Source organism: Crotalus tigris, unplaced genomic scaffold, assembly GCF_016545835.1.
Source record: "Crotalus tigris isolate CLP2741 ecotype Arizona unplaced genomic scaffold, ASM1654583v1 scf7180000018537.1059022, whole genome shotgun sequence".
Taxonomy (NCBI): Eukaryota; Metazoa; Chordata; class Lepidosauria; order Squamata; family Viperidae; genus Crotalus; species Crotalus tigris.
The window spans coordinates 916353-931064 of NW_024097062.1; positions in this window are offsets into that span (position 1 = coordinate 916353).

The following is a 14712-nucleotide window of genomic DNA, read 5'->3' on the forward strand; positions in this document are numbered from 1 at the left end:
TGTAGAAATAATTACCTATTGATTAGCTATCTAATTATAGCTTGGGATCCTAACCATAGCTATTTTTTGCAGCTTTGATTGGAATTGACTGAGTTCCTGAATCAAGTTGAACCAGACTGAAGGCCTACCATTCTTTTCCCATAGTGGCTAAGCAGATATTTATGGGAAGGCTGAGCAAGTTATGAGTGCCAGTAGGTTAGTATTTTCTAGCTGTTGTTAGAAAGAGTTCTCCCTGTACCACCACAATCCCCAGTTTAAAAGATATTTCTAGACAGAGATTAAGGTTAAAGTATGTTTATGCCAAAACCTGAGTCAATCATCAATACTGAAGGCTGATTGCTCTGTTGTTCAGCTTTACTCTAAATAGATACTGTAGAAAACAACTGGAAAATACTTGATCATATCATTGAGGACTGGTTGATTATTTGAAATCCTTCTTACCTCTCTAGACCTTCAGTCTCAGTCTGTGAACCTGCTTTGTTTTGAAGAGACTGGCAGTTTTAAAGTCAGATCAGGTTCTGGAGCCCCAGGGAATCATAATATCCCCACATATTAAGGTCCATGATGGGAAGCTAAATCTATTCAGTTTCATAGTAAATACTATGTTTTGTTTGATTTTAAAGTGCATCCTTTCATTTCTGACTCCCAACTGCTGAATTCTTTAACTAATAAAATGATTAGGGAATTCAAGTTCATTCATTCTTTTCCTTAGTTTGAGGAGTGGTGCTACCTCTATGTCCAATGGCTGAATAGGGAGGAAGAAAACTCTGGAAAACAGGCCTTTCCTTCACTAGAAGGGCAATCTTTATGGATGATTTCTAATGGGGCCAAACTAGAATTTAGTCATTGTAGATCACAATGTGTCTACCTTGAAGATACATAACTAATGAGATGTCTTCTCCTACTTTGCAGGGCTGGAGTTGCATATGACCCAATCTATATCAATAAGTCAATTAAATTAGGTCTAAGGGAATTTAATAGTGCCCAGAGGCTCACAGTTTGCTCATCCTTGTTCTGGTCATGTAAAGAGAGGGGACCATTGAATTGCCTATACTCTGAGCTTATTGATATAACTTACTAAGCAAGTTTATCTGTAACTGGGGGGGGGGGGTTAGACAATATGGGAAACAATGCCTACTTTCAGCTTCCTGTCTAAAAATCTACAATTCTCTTTTTAAAAAAAGGCGTTTTGGGAACAAAAAGAGCAACCAGCAGCCCTACTGGGGTTAGAACCACATAGATAACTGTTAGCTAGAAGGATGAGTTAAATATAGGTTATCCACCTCCTCCAAGTAATCTGGGTTACGATGATACATAGAGGCTCAGGAACACACAGGGGAGTTCACTTAACTAAATCCTGGGTACAAATTGTGGTGAAGGGACCTTGCCTTAATTATAATCTATTCTATGATCTGGGTTAGGACCTCAGTGCTAAAGCTAACCATACTAATGCTTAGTGTGTCCTGTAGGCCTGGCCTTTCTGTTTTTTGGTGAGAACCACTCTGGCCTTTTCCCCAAGAAGGGAGCATAAAAGATACACATCATGTTAAGCTCCTTTTCCTTCAGAAGGAATTAGGCTGGGGAGCCTCAGGTAGGTGGCTTTCCACTGAGCAACCCCACATGTTACGTCAAATGAGCTTCTTATTCCCAATGATTCAGGCCGTGCCAGCCTGCATATTTTGCTGGGGTGAGCTTTTTTTGGACCTGGGTCTTAGCTCCATCAGCCTACGCAGATGCTGTTTGAAAAAACAACAGCACACAGTTCAGCTCTGCAGCAATTTATTCTTTCTTGATCCCAGTGAATTTTTTTCCCCTCTTGCATGCTTATTGTGTTCTTCTTCCTCATCAGCCAAGAGAAACTGGAAAGGGAGTTGCTTCCAGATGTGAAGCAGGAAAGCATTTAATTACTGTCCTTTGGTTCCTGTGGCAGATATGCCTCCAGCCCTTGCCTTCTTGTAGTGTGAATGAGGCATAACATTAAAAGCAAACCCTTTCTCTTTACTCAACAATATTTTTTATTTTTATTTATTAATTTTTTAAAAGTTTTTATTGATTACAAAGAAAAAACATTGAACATGGTAAATCGTCTTTGACTGACATCTCAGTCCATATTGTACATTAATTACATATAATATATCTATATATAAACTATACATTTCTGGTCTCTATCTTAACTTATCTCTTTATTTGTGACCTCCATTTTTTCCCTCCATCTATAAAATTTATTCCATATTTGATAAAATTCTGTTTCTTCCTGATTTTTTAATCTTTTAGTTATCCTATCTAGTTCTGTGCAATACATAATTTTCTTTATTAGTACTTCCTCACTCGGTACTTCCATTGCTTTCCACTTTTGAGCAAATAGTATCCTTCCTGCCATAACCACGTGAATAATTAAAATTTTTATTTATTAATTTTATATGCTGCCCATCTCTTCATCAAGTGACCCTGGGCAATTTATAAGAAGATAAAACCATAATATAAACATTAAAATGATAAATATTAGCATTAGTAGCTAAAGAAGGACCAATATACAACGTGTGGAGGTGGAATCCTCTCTTTATACACTAATCACCTCCAGTATGGAGGACATACATCAGGACCCCAAGCCAATAAGCAGAGGCAGGTTTTTAAGGCCCGTATGGAAGGCCAAGAGGGTAGGAGTGGATCTTCCCTTGAGGAGTTTGATGTTCCAGAGGGTGGGAGTCAGGGCACCCAGGCTTTTCCTCTGCCATTTGAAATTCCTTGACTGACAGGTCTACAGCATGCCCCTTTTGTCAGTGTGAGCAGGGTGGGCCAATCCAGTTGGGCTGAGATGGTTCTTATTTTCGCATAAATCAGACTGTAATACATTTAGAAGATACCACAGGTGACATGTTTGGGAGGGCACCTGCAGAAAACCAGGTGATGAGATCAATCACCTGCAAAGCTTGCTGACCTCTCTGTTAGAATTGCCAGATCAGAAGTGCAGATATTCAGATTTTTGTCCAGCATTTTGCAGCCCTGACTTGTCCAGTCCTGCCTTTACTATTTCCTATTACCGTAGTGTTGTGGCTGTTAGTATTTGTACTGTAATCAGTTATAAGAACTTTTCTGTTTGTATGTACGTAGAGCCACATCAACCTAGTTCCAATAAAGAAGGTATTGTTAAGTTGAATATTTACCTTTGGGGCCCACGTAAGAAGAAAAAATTCTCAAGGACAAGATATGCACATCTGATGATGTAGAATCTTTCTTTTTGGTCTCTATATAGATGAAACAATTTTAAATAAAACAATCCAGATCCATAGATCTTTTCTTCTTTACTTCCCCTTTTACCACTTCAGGTCCCAAGGGAGATACAAAGTTTTGGTTCTTGCACTTCTCCTAGCCTCAACCATTGTTATTTGATTCTGCTGTGGTGTGTCTTTAGTGTCTTTCCATCTTCTTCTGGGCCTGCCTTGTTCTCTTTGACCTTCTCCTCTTTTTATGGATGCCTTATATGGTATGGAATCTCCAGGCACTCTCTCCAGATGTTTGTATGTAGTTTAATGTTGGTTCTATTTCAAGATAGAGGTGACAGTAACAGGACCAGAAGGATGGGTGGAATGGTGGCACATCCTGATTCATGATGGACTATACCAAGTTTGAGTCATTCTTTAGGCCTGGGTGTTGAATTGATTATGGGCAAGGTCAGGAGAATGCCAGCAATTAGTATATACACATCTTAGTAGCCATGCAGCCCACATATTTTCATATATCTGCACATATACGCACAACACATACTGCACTCATGTAAAATAGATTCATATACTGCACTAAGACATGGCTTGTTTAAATGTATGTATTGGATGGGTTTACAGTGTGCTAATCATAGACTGGTTACTATCACAATGGCTAGGTAGACATATAGTGATAAATCAAAACCAACTCCCATTATGAATGTGAATCAAACATTTCATCCTATTCACTCATTAGCATACAAAAATATTGTACTTTGGAAGATTGTTTAGAAGATCATTTCTGCACTAATGATTTCTAATTGTCTTCAGTGCAACATTCTATCTTCATCAATGGTTTATTGCTGCAGAGATTGCTGGATGACTTTCATGCAGAAATAATCAATATCTTGAAGAGGCAAGGTTATTTCCAAAGATGTGAGGCCACCAAATTGGGATGGACCTCTAGAGGATAAGTTCTCTATCTGGCAGCATTGAAAAAAAGGTCAGAAAACAATACTGTGTGGAGAACTTTTCTTGCACTTTGAGGAAAGTGACTCTGCTACATAGTTAAGTCTTAGTACATTAAGAAAACATAACGTCATTATTCAGTAAAGCAGCAGGGATCAGATCCCACTTAATGATGTAAGATGGCCCAGAATTTAAAGGCTTATGCACCACATTATATTTTAGTCATGTATTGAAAATAACTTTTCTACAGTTGTAGAACTGAAGACAGAGTTATACAGCAGCCCCAGTGACCTGGTTAATCATGTATTGTGCAATAGCTTTAAAATGACCAAAACTGATGACTGATTAGAAATAAAAGCTAAAGTCTGTTTCAATAGTAATAAGATTAGCATGAGCTTTTATAAGCTTCATGTTTCCTCTTTCCCACCTATGATGCCAAATCAAAGAACAGTAATTGAAAACCACTAAAAAAAAAGTGAAGAATTAATAAGCTTGCCTGTTAGTTTGATTCTTGGAATAGACAGGAAATAATACTGACTGGGTCTGCTATTCCATGACCTGGAATATAGAAATGAAACATTTATTTTTAATGTATTTCTTCTATTTCTATGGCAACCCACACACCAAGTAAAATAGTTCCTGTGGGCAATGTTTGTCACTGCTAGTAACTAAAGGGAGAGAAGATGAAGGAATAAACAAGGAATGGTGGAGGTAGGGTGGTAGAGTTAATTTATCTCCAAACTCCTTGGATTGAAGTTTGGGATGATGAGTTTTATATTTGTTAGCTATATAAAACTAAAAGGAGATGAAGAAGTTAGGGAATTGTTTATACTTGTTACAAGAGAGTAGGAAATCTTTTTCTTAGTAGTATGTGTATAGTAGTATGTGTATATGTATCTTTTTATACATTTATTTTTTGCAATTGTTTTTCTTCTTTTTCTCCACTGGATTCTATTAACTTTTATTGTTCCGACCTATAATACAATTGTTTATAAAAAACCAGACTCCTTGGATTGATGCTGAATAATGATTAGAGCTTTGGTTTCTACATTCATACCTAATACTTTGTACATTCCTGTATGCTTACTTTTCTCCCACTTCATATGTATCTACTAAACCTGGGATTCATACCATAGTGGGTGGGTAGGAGCATTCTGGTACAACAGACTTGGGATGTGGTGTGTAACCCACGGTAGCCATTTTGACAAAATGCAGATCCTCCTCCACATTATATATATATATATATATATATATATATTTCATGGAAATGCTCTTAAAACTCCAAAGACTCCCACTATTGCTTGAAAGACTGGGAGCTACTGTCGTAAGCTAATTCTCAGTTGACTGTCTTTTTCTTCTGCCTTGCATACAAAGACATATCATAGTGTGGTGGTTCAGTGACATCCCGAAATAAGTATTGAACTTCAATAGAATTTGATTCCTTTGAGAAAAGAAAATACTTATGGCTTTTCATAGGAAACAAAATACGAGGATATCCCTAATCTTTGTGGCTGGAGATAAGAGAAGGAATCAGTCTATGCATTCCAGTTAGGATATCATTTGTTGACTGGTGCTTAAAATATGAGCGATCTTATCTAGCAAGACTTTTATTAGATCACACATAACCTTTAACTCCAACAGAGTCACCGTCTATTCATCAAGATTTCCAAACCTTAATTCACATTGTCTCCCTTCATTTAGATTGTTTTCATGAGGCACAAAAGCAAACCAATATTACTAAGCCAGAAATAGTTTTGTACGATTTTTTTATGCAATCAGATAATCTAATCGAGTATATTGCATATTTATATCTCCATATGGTACAAATTTAGCCCAGATTGCTTCATGCACTAGGTAGAATATTTCCTATTCATTAATCTTTCCCCTACTTGAAAATGTCCTTAGAAGAAGTGATTTAAAGAGGCCATCATCTGTATCAAATGTGCTTTATTATTTGAAGTAAGAGGTGACAAAGCTTTCATTGAACCAAAATAGAGGGGATTTTTATGGCATATGCCCTTATATATGTAGTGCTTTTTAAGCATCAAAACAAATTAATTACAGCAACATATTCCTGGCATTGCAATTTTTTGGGGAGGGTTCTGGCAAACAGTATTTGTTCTAAAAAAAAAAAAACAGTAAAATTTGGTTGTTCCTGGAAAAGAAAAGGGGTTTTTCTTTCTCATAATATGCGTATATCTTACATTAATTGCTTGAGACCCGCCCCCATACTTGGTGGAAGATACATCAAGATACATTAATAATCAAACTATATAACTTCAAGTCGCATAATAAGCCCAATCATTGCAGTCATATACTGAACATATAGTGAGTGTTTTCAGATGTGGCTTTCTGATGAAATACCTCTCCTCTCATTTACTTAATTTTACAGACTGTCTAAACAACTTTTCTTTCATCAGTTTGTAGCCCACACATATTTTCTAATGGTTCTTCTATTGTTTTCTGAGTTCTGATAGCTGCATTATGCCTTTTGACCAGTGGTAGGATTCAAATATTTGAACAATTGGTTCTCTGTGTGGATGCCGCTTCCGGAAGTCCATTCTGGGCCTGGGCAACAAAAAATTAGCTACCAGTTATACCGAACTGGAGTATACCGGCTGAATCCCACCATTGCTTTTGACTGTTAGTACTAACAATTCTCTGTTAGTCCCCTGTTAGAATAGTCTAAGATAGACTTCCTTAATTTGTGATTATGTATGTTGTGGGAACACAGACATTGGTTTGGCATGTAAATTAGCTGGACCACTGGGTTAGAGATTGTTTATTGCTTGGGCAAAGCATCTTATGTAGACAAAAAAATTGTATTTTAAGAATTAAAAGTGGAAGGTTAAGCTTGTATGAAATCACCCAATATATTTGTAAGCATGTTCAAGTGAGGATGCTGAACAGAACTATCCAATTAATTCCTCATATTCCACGTAAGGTCTTCTAAAGACTACGAAGAAAAAAATGCTAAGAGAATACATTTTTTCCGAAGAGACTGAGAGACATGAGATCAAATAGTTAACGTAAGACAGATAATGAAGAGAAGAAGACAATATGTATAAGAAGCCTGTGTTTGCTTCACTTACAATAAAGCCTTTAACTTGGTGATCATGCTAGAAAGTGGAACAAATTATGGCTGACGGGTGTGTCAAAACATCTGATTTTTATTCTGAGGAATCTTTATAATGAACAAGAAACTACTGTAAGAACTGAGTTTGGAGAAGCAGAGTGGTTTGTAATAAGGAAAAGAGATAATCAAGAATGACTATAGTCCCCATGTCAAATAATACATACTTACAAAGATGGCAGGTTTGGACAAGATGACAGTTGGAATTGAAGCAGCAGCTGGAAACACTAACAATTTAGATATGCAGATGGCACCTCTTTGTTAGCTGAAAGTAAAGAAGACCTAGAAGAGAAGGATTTTCTAAGATAAAATTTTCATTAAGAATTTTGATTATAATAGTAAACTGTAACACAAGTTAAATTTAAAGAAAGAGGATACAAAGGAATAAAAGGTGGAAGAATAGTATTAGCAATAGCACTTAGACTTATATACTGCTTCACAGTGTTTTACAGCTCTCTCTAAGCAAGAGGCAGCATATTGCCCCCAACACTCTGGGTCCTCATTTTACTGACCTTGCAAGAATAGAAGGCTGAGTCAACCTTGAGGCAGTCAGGATTGAACTCCAGGCTGTGGGCAGAATTAGCCTGCAATACTACATTCTAACCACTGTGCCACCATGGCTCCCTCTATAGAAGAAATCTTCAGGGATCCATCTTCAAAGAACACTTAATCATGTTGCATAAAACAGAGCACTAAATTGATGCTATTACCCCATTCCTTGCAAATTTCCTAGGAGGCATGGGAATAAACATCAATTTTTGAAATCTCCAGTAACAGTTGAAGTTTCACAGACTTAACATGGCTAAACAAGTTGTTGGATAGTAGACAAGAAAAAAAATCCCACAGAGAGAGAGGATCTACTTCATGCAGAATATAGGAATTAAGTCCTGGATATAATCTGAATTGTGCCAGAGCTTACACTCTAGGCCTTTTGGAACATTTTACAGGTTTTTAAATATTGCCTCTGCCTAAAAACTTTAGTTCCTGCTAGTACCCATGTTTTGAAACCATAAAATTGCATATCTTTGTTTTGTCTTGTAAAAACCAAAACAGAATCTTTCATACAAGAAGCTGCATATTTTTTATAATTAATTCAATTTTTTATTGTAAAAGTTATAATATTCCAATTTTATTTCTTAGTTCATTTATAATTCTAAGATCATAGTCTTATTTAGATTCTTTAAATTCTTAAGCGTATGATTAAAATTTTATTTCATTCAGAACTGAAGGCATTTTAAACTGGTAGATCTGAAGATCTCTAATAACTTAGAAATAGGTAATAAGCAATTTTTGAAAATGATTAGAAAGTGAGGTTTGCAAACTTAGTGTTCTTTAAAAGTCTCTGCAGTTGTAAGCAAGATGGCTAATTCTGTCATCTCCCAAAGCTCAAACCCATGAAAAACCACTGTCCTGCAGTCTCCTCACGAGGAGCAGCCATCTGGAGCACAGATCTCCTGTCTTCTCCTTAGCAATAGCAATAGCACTTAGACTGATATACCACTTCACAGTGCTTTACAGCCCTCTCTAAGCCGTTTACAGAATCAGCATATTGCTCTCAACAATCTGGGTCCTCATTTTACTGATCTTGGAAAGATGGAAGGCTGAGTCAACCCTGAACCATTCAGAATCGAACTGCTGGCTAGGAGCAATGACTTAGCCTGCAATACTGCATTCTAACCACTGTACCACCATGGCTCTTGCCTGGAGATTGTCCAAGGAACCACTCATTATTCTTTAGTCTTTGCCACGGTTATTGGCTCCACTTAAACAGATCTTTTTTCAGTTTGTTATTATTTCCCCGGATGTCCCCAGAAAAAGCAATTTCTTTCCAGGAATAATGTATATTGGTCAAAACTAACCATTGAGATCAAAAGAGAAGACAGTCATTTTCAAATATAGATTGGGAGAGTACCCTGATTGATTTTTGTAATCCAATCAATTCTGAGACAAATAAAGACTGATTATTCCCTTAGGTGATGAGGTGATGATCAGCAAGCAGAAGCTTACATCTTTGGCCATGTAATAGGAGATGATGGGCTAATCAAATGATTATGCTTGGGAGTCTTGAGGTAAGTAGAAGATGGAGAAGACAACGTATAAAATGGATAAATGGGATTAAGAAGGTTATGGGGTAATGTCATAGGAAGTTACTACTAGAGATAGGCCAAGATGGTGAGCATTTGTCCATGAAGTCATGATGAATTAAAATTGATTTGATAGCACATAGCTAAAAAGAGGAAATAGAGACTGCTCTTGTCTCTAGTATATACAGTATATTATGAACATCTAAAAGATTGAACCATGTCAGCACAGGATAGATGTTTTCTTTGATGTTTATAGAACAGGGGTATCAAACTGCCGAGCCGTGGGCTGGATGTGTCAATGTGGAAGCTGTGCCCACCCCAGCTCCGGCAAGGGAAAAAAATTCACGATACGTTGCAGCATATCACGTGATGCAGCGAGTTTGACACCCCTGTTATAGAAGGTGGATCTTCTCACCGGCTATCTGAGATGTGTCTAAATTCTTAATGATTCAGCATTAAAATCAATGAAGAGTACAAAAATTGATGTATGAGTTTTCATCAAAATGCAGAATAGTATCTTTTTAAGTTCAAAATATGAAGTGGCATGCAAAAATAAAAAAAAATGGGGAAAGAATTACATTTGATCTCTAATCTGGATTCTGTAATGTTCTTGGAAAACCCTCAAGTGTCTTTGCAAAACAAGGTCTAAAAAGTCACTTCTTAATCCAGGTCTGACTATAGTTGAATTTTCTTTTCTCCTCAGAGTTCAGTGACATTTTATCCCCCTTTCTTAGTCAGAAAATCCCAATTATATCTTACTCAGAAGCATGGGAGAGTCTAAATGAATACCCTAACAAGCAAACGGTATAATAGATGGCAAGATTTGCTTTTTTATGAAAGGACATAGTGTCCAAGCCAAGCACTTACTTAAGTAGATAATACACAAATCCTTTCCATTTACATTTGCACCACTGCATTAGGGACAAAGCAGCTACTGGGATCTAATGGCCTATTTATTGAAAATAACTGTGGGAAAAGGATAAACTTATTAATTGGTATTGCCTGTGACCCAACAATAGAACCCTCCCATCTCACAGTGCCAATGAAAATAGATTATCCTGCCTTAGCACATTTGAATAAAGACTGAATACAAAGATTGGCCATTAGGGTAAATAGGTAATCAGCTGAGGCTGTGCCCTCCTGGAAGAAGAAAACCTAAAGGCCATTAACACTTTAATTCAGATTTCCTCTTCCTTCTTTGTATAAGCTTTGATTAATTGCCTAATCCATCTGATCCTCCTGAGAAAAAAACACTTCAGCTGATCTCAGTCTAAGCTTAATATGATTTAGACTGTCCATCTTGTGATCCGCCAATGAAAATATAGGCCATCAGTTGTGCATAACAGCTTAAGACATATTTAGTGGTCCAGCGATTTGTTCAATATCACAAATAGGTGTTTTTCACTGTGTATAACACAAAATAGAGCAGCATTTCCATACCTTTACTATTATTGCAATATTAAAGAATGCAGGTACTTTCTAGGTATGTATTGCATCAGTTGTATCCCACATTTTCTCTGAGAGGTCAACATAGCATTCAGGAGAAGCCTCCTGTCATTTTATCCTTTCTGAGGAAAACAGGTCTGAGAGAGAATAACTGGACCAAACACTTGAATTACTATTTTGAGAAGTACAAATGTGGGGAAACACACAAAGAGGGAAAAAAGTAAAACAAATAATTCTACCTAAATGTAACAGGTCTCCAATAGTTTTTTGTATCTGACCAAAAGAATTAAAATTAAATCTCCCCATTATCTTCAAGAGACAAGGAAATAAGATTGAACATTATCTTGGATTTAGTTGTTTTGATAGCTCCTTTTTAGGGAGAAGAACAAGATATAAGTAGTCCTTACAAACTACAGCCCAAAATTTCTGTTGCTAAGCAAGGCAGTTGTTAAGTGAATTTTACTCCATTTTATGAGCTTCATTTCCACATCTGTTAAGCAAATCATTGCCGTTGTTAAGTAAATCATGAAGTAAATCATGCAGTTGTTAAGTAAATCATCAAGTGCAGTGCTTTTTTTGTAAGAAAAAAGGTGCCGGAATTCATATCTTGTTAATCTTTTATTTACCTTTCGCACGTAGTCAATCATTGTACATACACCCACACACGTCAGTTGTGTAATAAAACATAATGGTCGCCGCCTGCAGTAAGCACTCAGCACGCAACGACATGACCAATCACAAGCCGAGCAGTGCCACAAGCCGAGCAGCCGGACAAAGTACACATGCATTGGACTCAACACATAAGCAGCCCACATGCAATGTTTCAATGATTTTGCCACTGACCTGCTATGTTCGACAGGGCAATTCAAGTCCATGTGGACCAAACATCAAATTTTCAAAAGTTACTTTTAAAACTTGGAAAATCCATCAAAAAATGTGCCAGAACTCTGTTCCAGTGAGTTCTATGACAAAAAAAAATCACTGATCAAGTGAATCTGGCTTCCCCTCATTGACTTTGTTTGTCAGAAGCCAGCTGGGAAAGTTACAAATGGTGATCACATGACCCCAGGAAACTGCAACTGTCATAAAAATGAAAGCAGTTTTCATCTTTTCTCTTTCTACAGGCTGCCTTTTTCTCTTTCTATATTGACCATTAAATTCTCTGTGGTTTGGAGCAGAGTTAGGACCTCTGAGGGTACCCCAAGACCCTCTCAGGGGTCAGTAAAATCAAAATTATTTGCCAGTCTATGTTGAAAAACGCTATTTAAGTCAAACAAATGTGAGAAGCGGTAGCAGCAGCAAATGCATCATTTTTAACTTTTAATACAGTAAATATAACTCATACCAACAAAAGCTTTTTTGGAGTCCTTCATGGTTTTTAAAAGTGGAAAGGGGTCCTGAAAGAAAAAAGTTTAAGAAACACTGCTTTATAGTAAAAAGTACAACTCCAAATGCTTTGTTTTAGAGATTCCAAAAAAACCCCTGATAACTGTACACATATCTTCTTTGGAGTGCAGGTGAAAATTAGAAGACTGTGAATTCTAGTACATTTTGTAGGAAATGATGACATCTGTTATTCTGAAAGAGACCAAATTCAAATGTCTCCTCAAATAATCCGTGTTTGTTTCCAGAAAGAGATATATATGTAGGACTGATTTGTCTTCCTAATATTTATTTTCAGATACATGATTTTATAATCTCATTTATCCTTAAGCACAGAAGTCACCAACCTTTTCATGCTGGTGGCCTGGAGGGAAAGTTAACAGCTTGGAACTTTGCATGTGCGTAATTGAGTGTACATGCAGAAACGGGGCCATACACACCCACATGCACTAACGTTCCTTTTTGTGTAGGCGTGCAGGCACTAGCCATTGCTGCTAACCCTTTGCACATGCGCAAATGGGCAGCATAACCAGCAAGCGGCCCCATTTGCGCATGTGCACAGGTGCTAGCCGCCCCTGCTAGTCACCGTGTGCATGCGCAAATGGGCTGTGAAACCCGCATGGTGCTAGTGGCCCCCGTTTGCACATGCGCACAGGCGCTAGCCACCACTAGCCCCATGTGCAGGCACAAGCAGGTCCACAGGCGCTAGAGCAAGAGGAGTGAGTTTGTACATGTGTGTGTGTGCACTGGCCCGCCTGTCCCATGTCCTGGTGGCCAGTAGGCCACAGCCCAGTAGTGGGCCACGGCCCATAGGTTGGGGACCCCTGCTTAAACACTCAGTTAAAGAAACAGTGATTCCTTGCACATTTACTTATATAAGCTCTAAGATAACCTTCTGGGTTCTCCGGTCTGACTGAGTCACAACGATGATTTAGAAGAAGGCCTACTTAGTTGTGGCACTAATTCACTGAAATTTAACAAGATAGCAGTTAAATGGTGAAGGTTATTTTTCACCTTCCTTGGCCTTCTAATTTGGTAGTTCTTTTCCTCTTTATATTGTGCTTCTTTATCATTCTGTTATCTTGTTTTGATATGAAATTTCTTGGAAATGCATATTAAAGTATGCTGTGCAAATTCATCCAGTAAATTACAAATATGATGGTAGCCAACTGGATATTAGTGAGTTGCTCTTGAGTACTTCTTTTTAACAATTTCCTTCTTATTTTATTGGGAAGCTTTTGGACTTATGATAACCTCTTATCCTTCTAACATCCATTACTAAGGATTTTTATAGTGACAATGTAATCCTACATTTATTTTCATTTGAAGTAAATATACCTCACTGAATTCAATAGGACTTACTTCCAAAAATGGTGCACAAGTTTGTTATAGCTGCAAACTCAACTGTTTCCTTTATTCAACATTGATCATGTATGTCAAATCAGCCACACTTCTTCTGTGTTCATTTTGCATGTGGAATGAATATGTATCTGTAAATAGTTTCAGTGCAGCTGCATTTCAGTTTCTACTGCATTCCCCTGATAGAATTCTTTGCTGGAATTACAGTTGCTTATAGGAATGACACTTTAGCTTGGGAGATCCATTTAGCTGAAAGGCTAAATGGAATGGAGCACTTTTTCAGCTCCAATCTATAGTGACTGGAATCTTTTAAAGAGAAATGTTCATATGACAAATTTACAATTCTAGGTCCTGTTAAAAGCGTAAACAAGTTAGCTACTCCTCCTCTACACATTCAAAATTGATTGTGGCTGATTAGGAATGACAGTATATTCTGCAGTACAAATTTTACTAAACAAGGCTTTGAACATATTCAATAAACATTGTCACTTTTATAAAGTCAGCACATCATTTAGAATTGTGTCTTCACAGCATTTCGTTTAAGTGAAATAATTACATTCCATGGTATTGAGATATAGGCCAGGGTCAGTATTATTTAAGGATCCACTGGAACATATTCTGGTTTGTTTTCTTTGGTTTTAGCTATGTTTGAAAATAGTGTAATTTTTTCCAATGGTTTCTGGAAAGTGTTCATCTTTTGTCAAACTATACACCAACTCAGTATTTCCTGCCATGTACAAGGAACTTAGTTCAGCTCTATGAATTACTGAATTATAAACACAACCTACTTTCTTTACTTCGGTATAGATACTTTAATGCCCCCTTTACGTTAACTGAATTTGCATTTGCTGTAAAACTAGAAGAATAACTAGAAAAGTATGGAAAACCCAGTTGAGACCTGTTTGTAAGAGGAAGTGATCCTTTAGAGCACAGGTGTTAAACTCGCCATGCCATGTGACATGTTGGAACGTATCACGACTTTTTTTGCATTGCTGGAGCTGGGATGAGCGGGGCTTCCACATGATGCAACCGGCCTGTGGGCTGGTAGTTTAACACCTTGCATCAGCTACAGCAAGAGTGTCAAACTGCTGGTCCACGGGCTGGATGCGTCATGCCGAAACCACGCCCACCCCAGCTC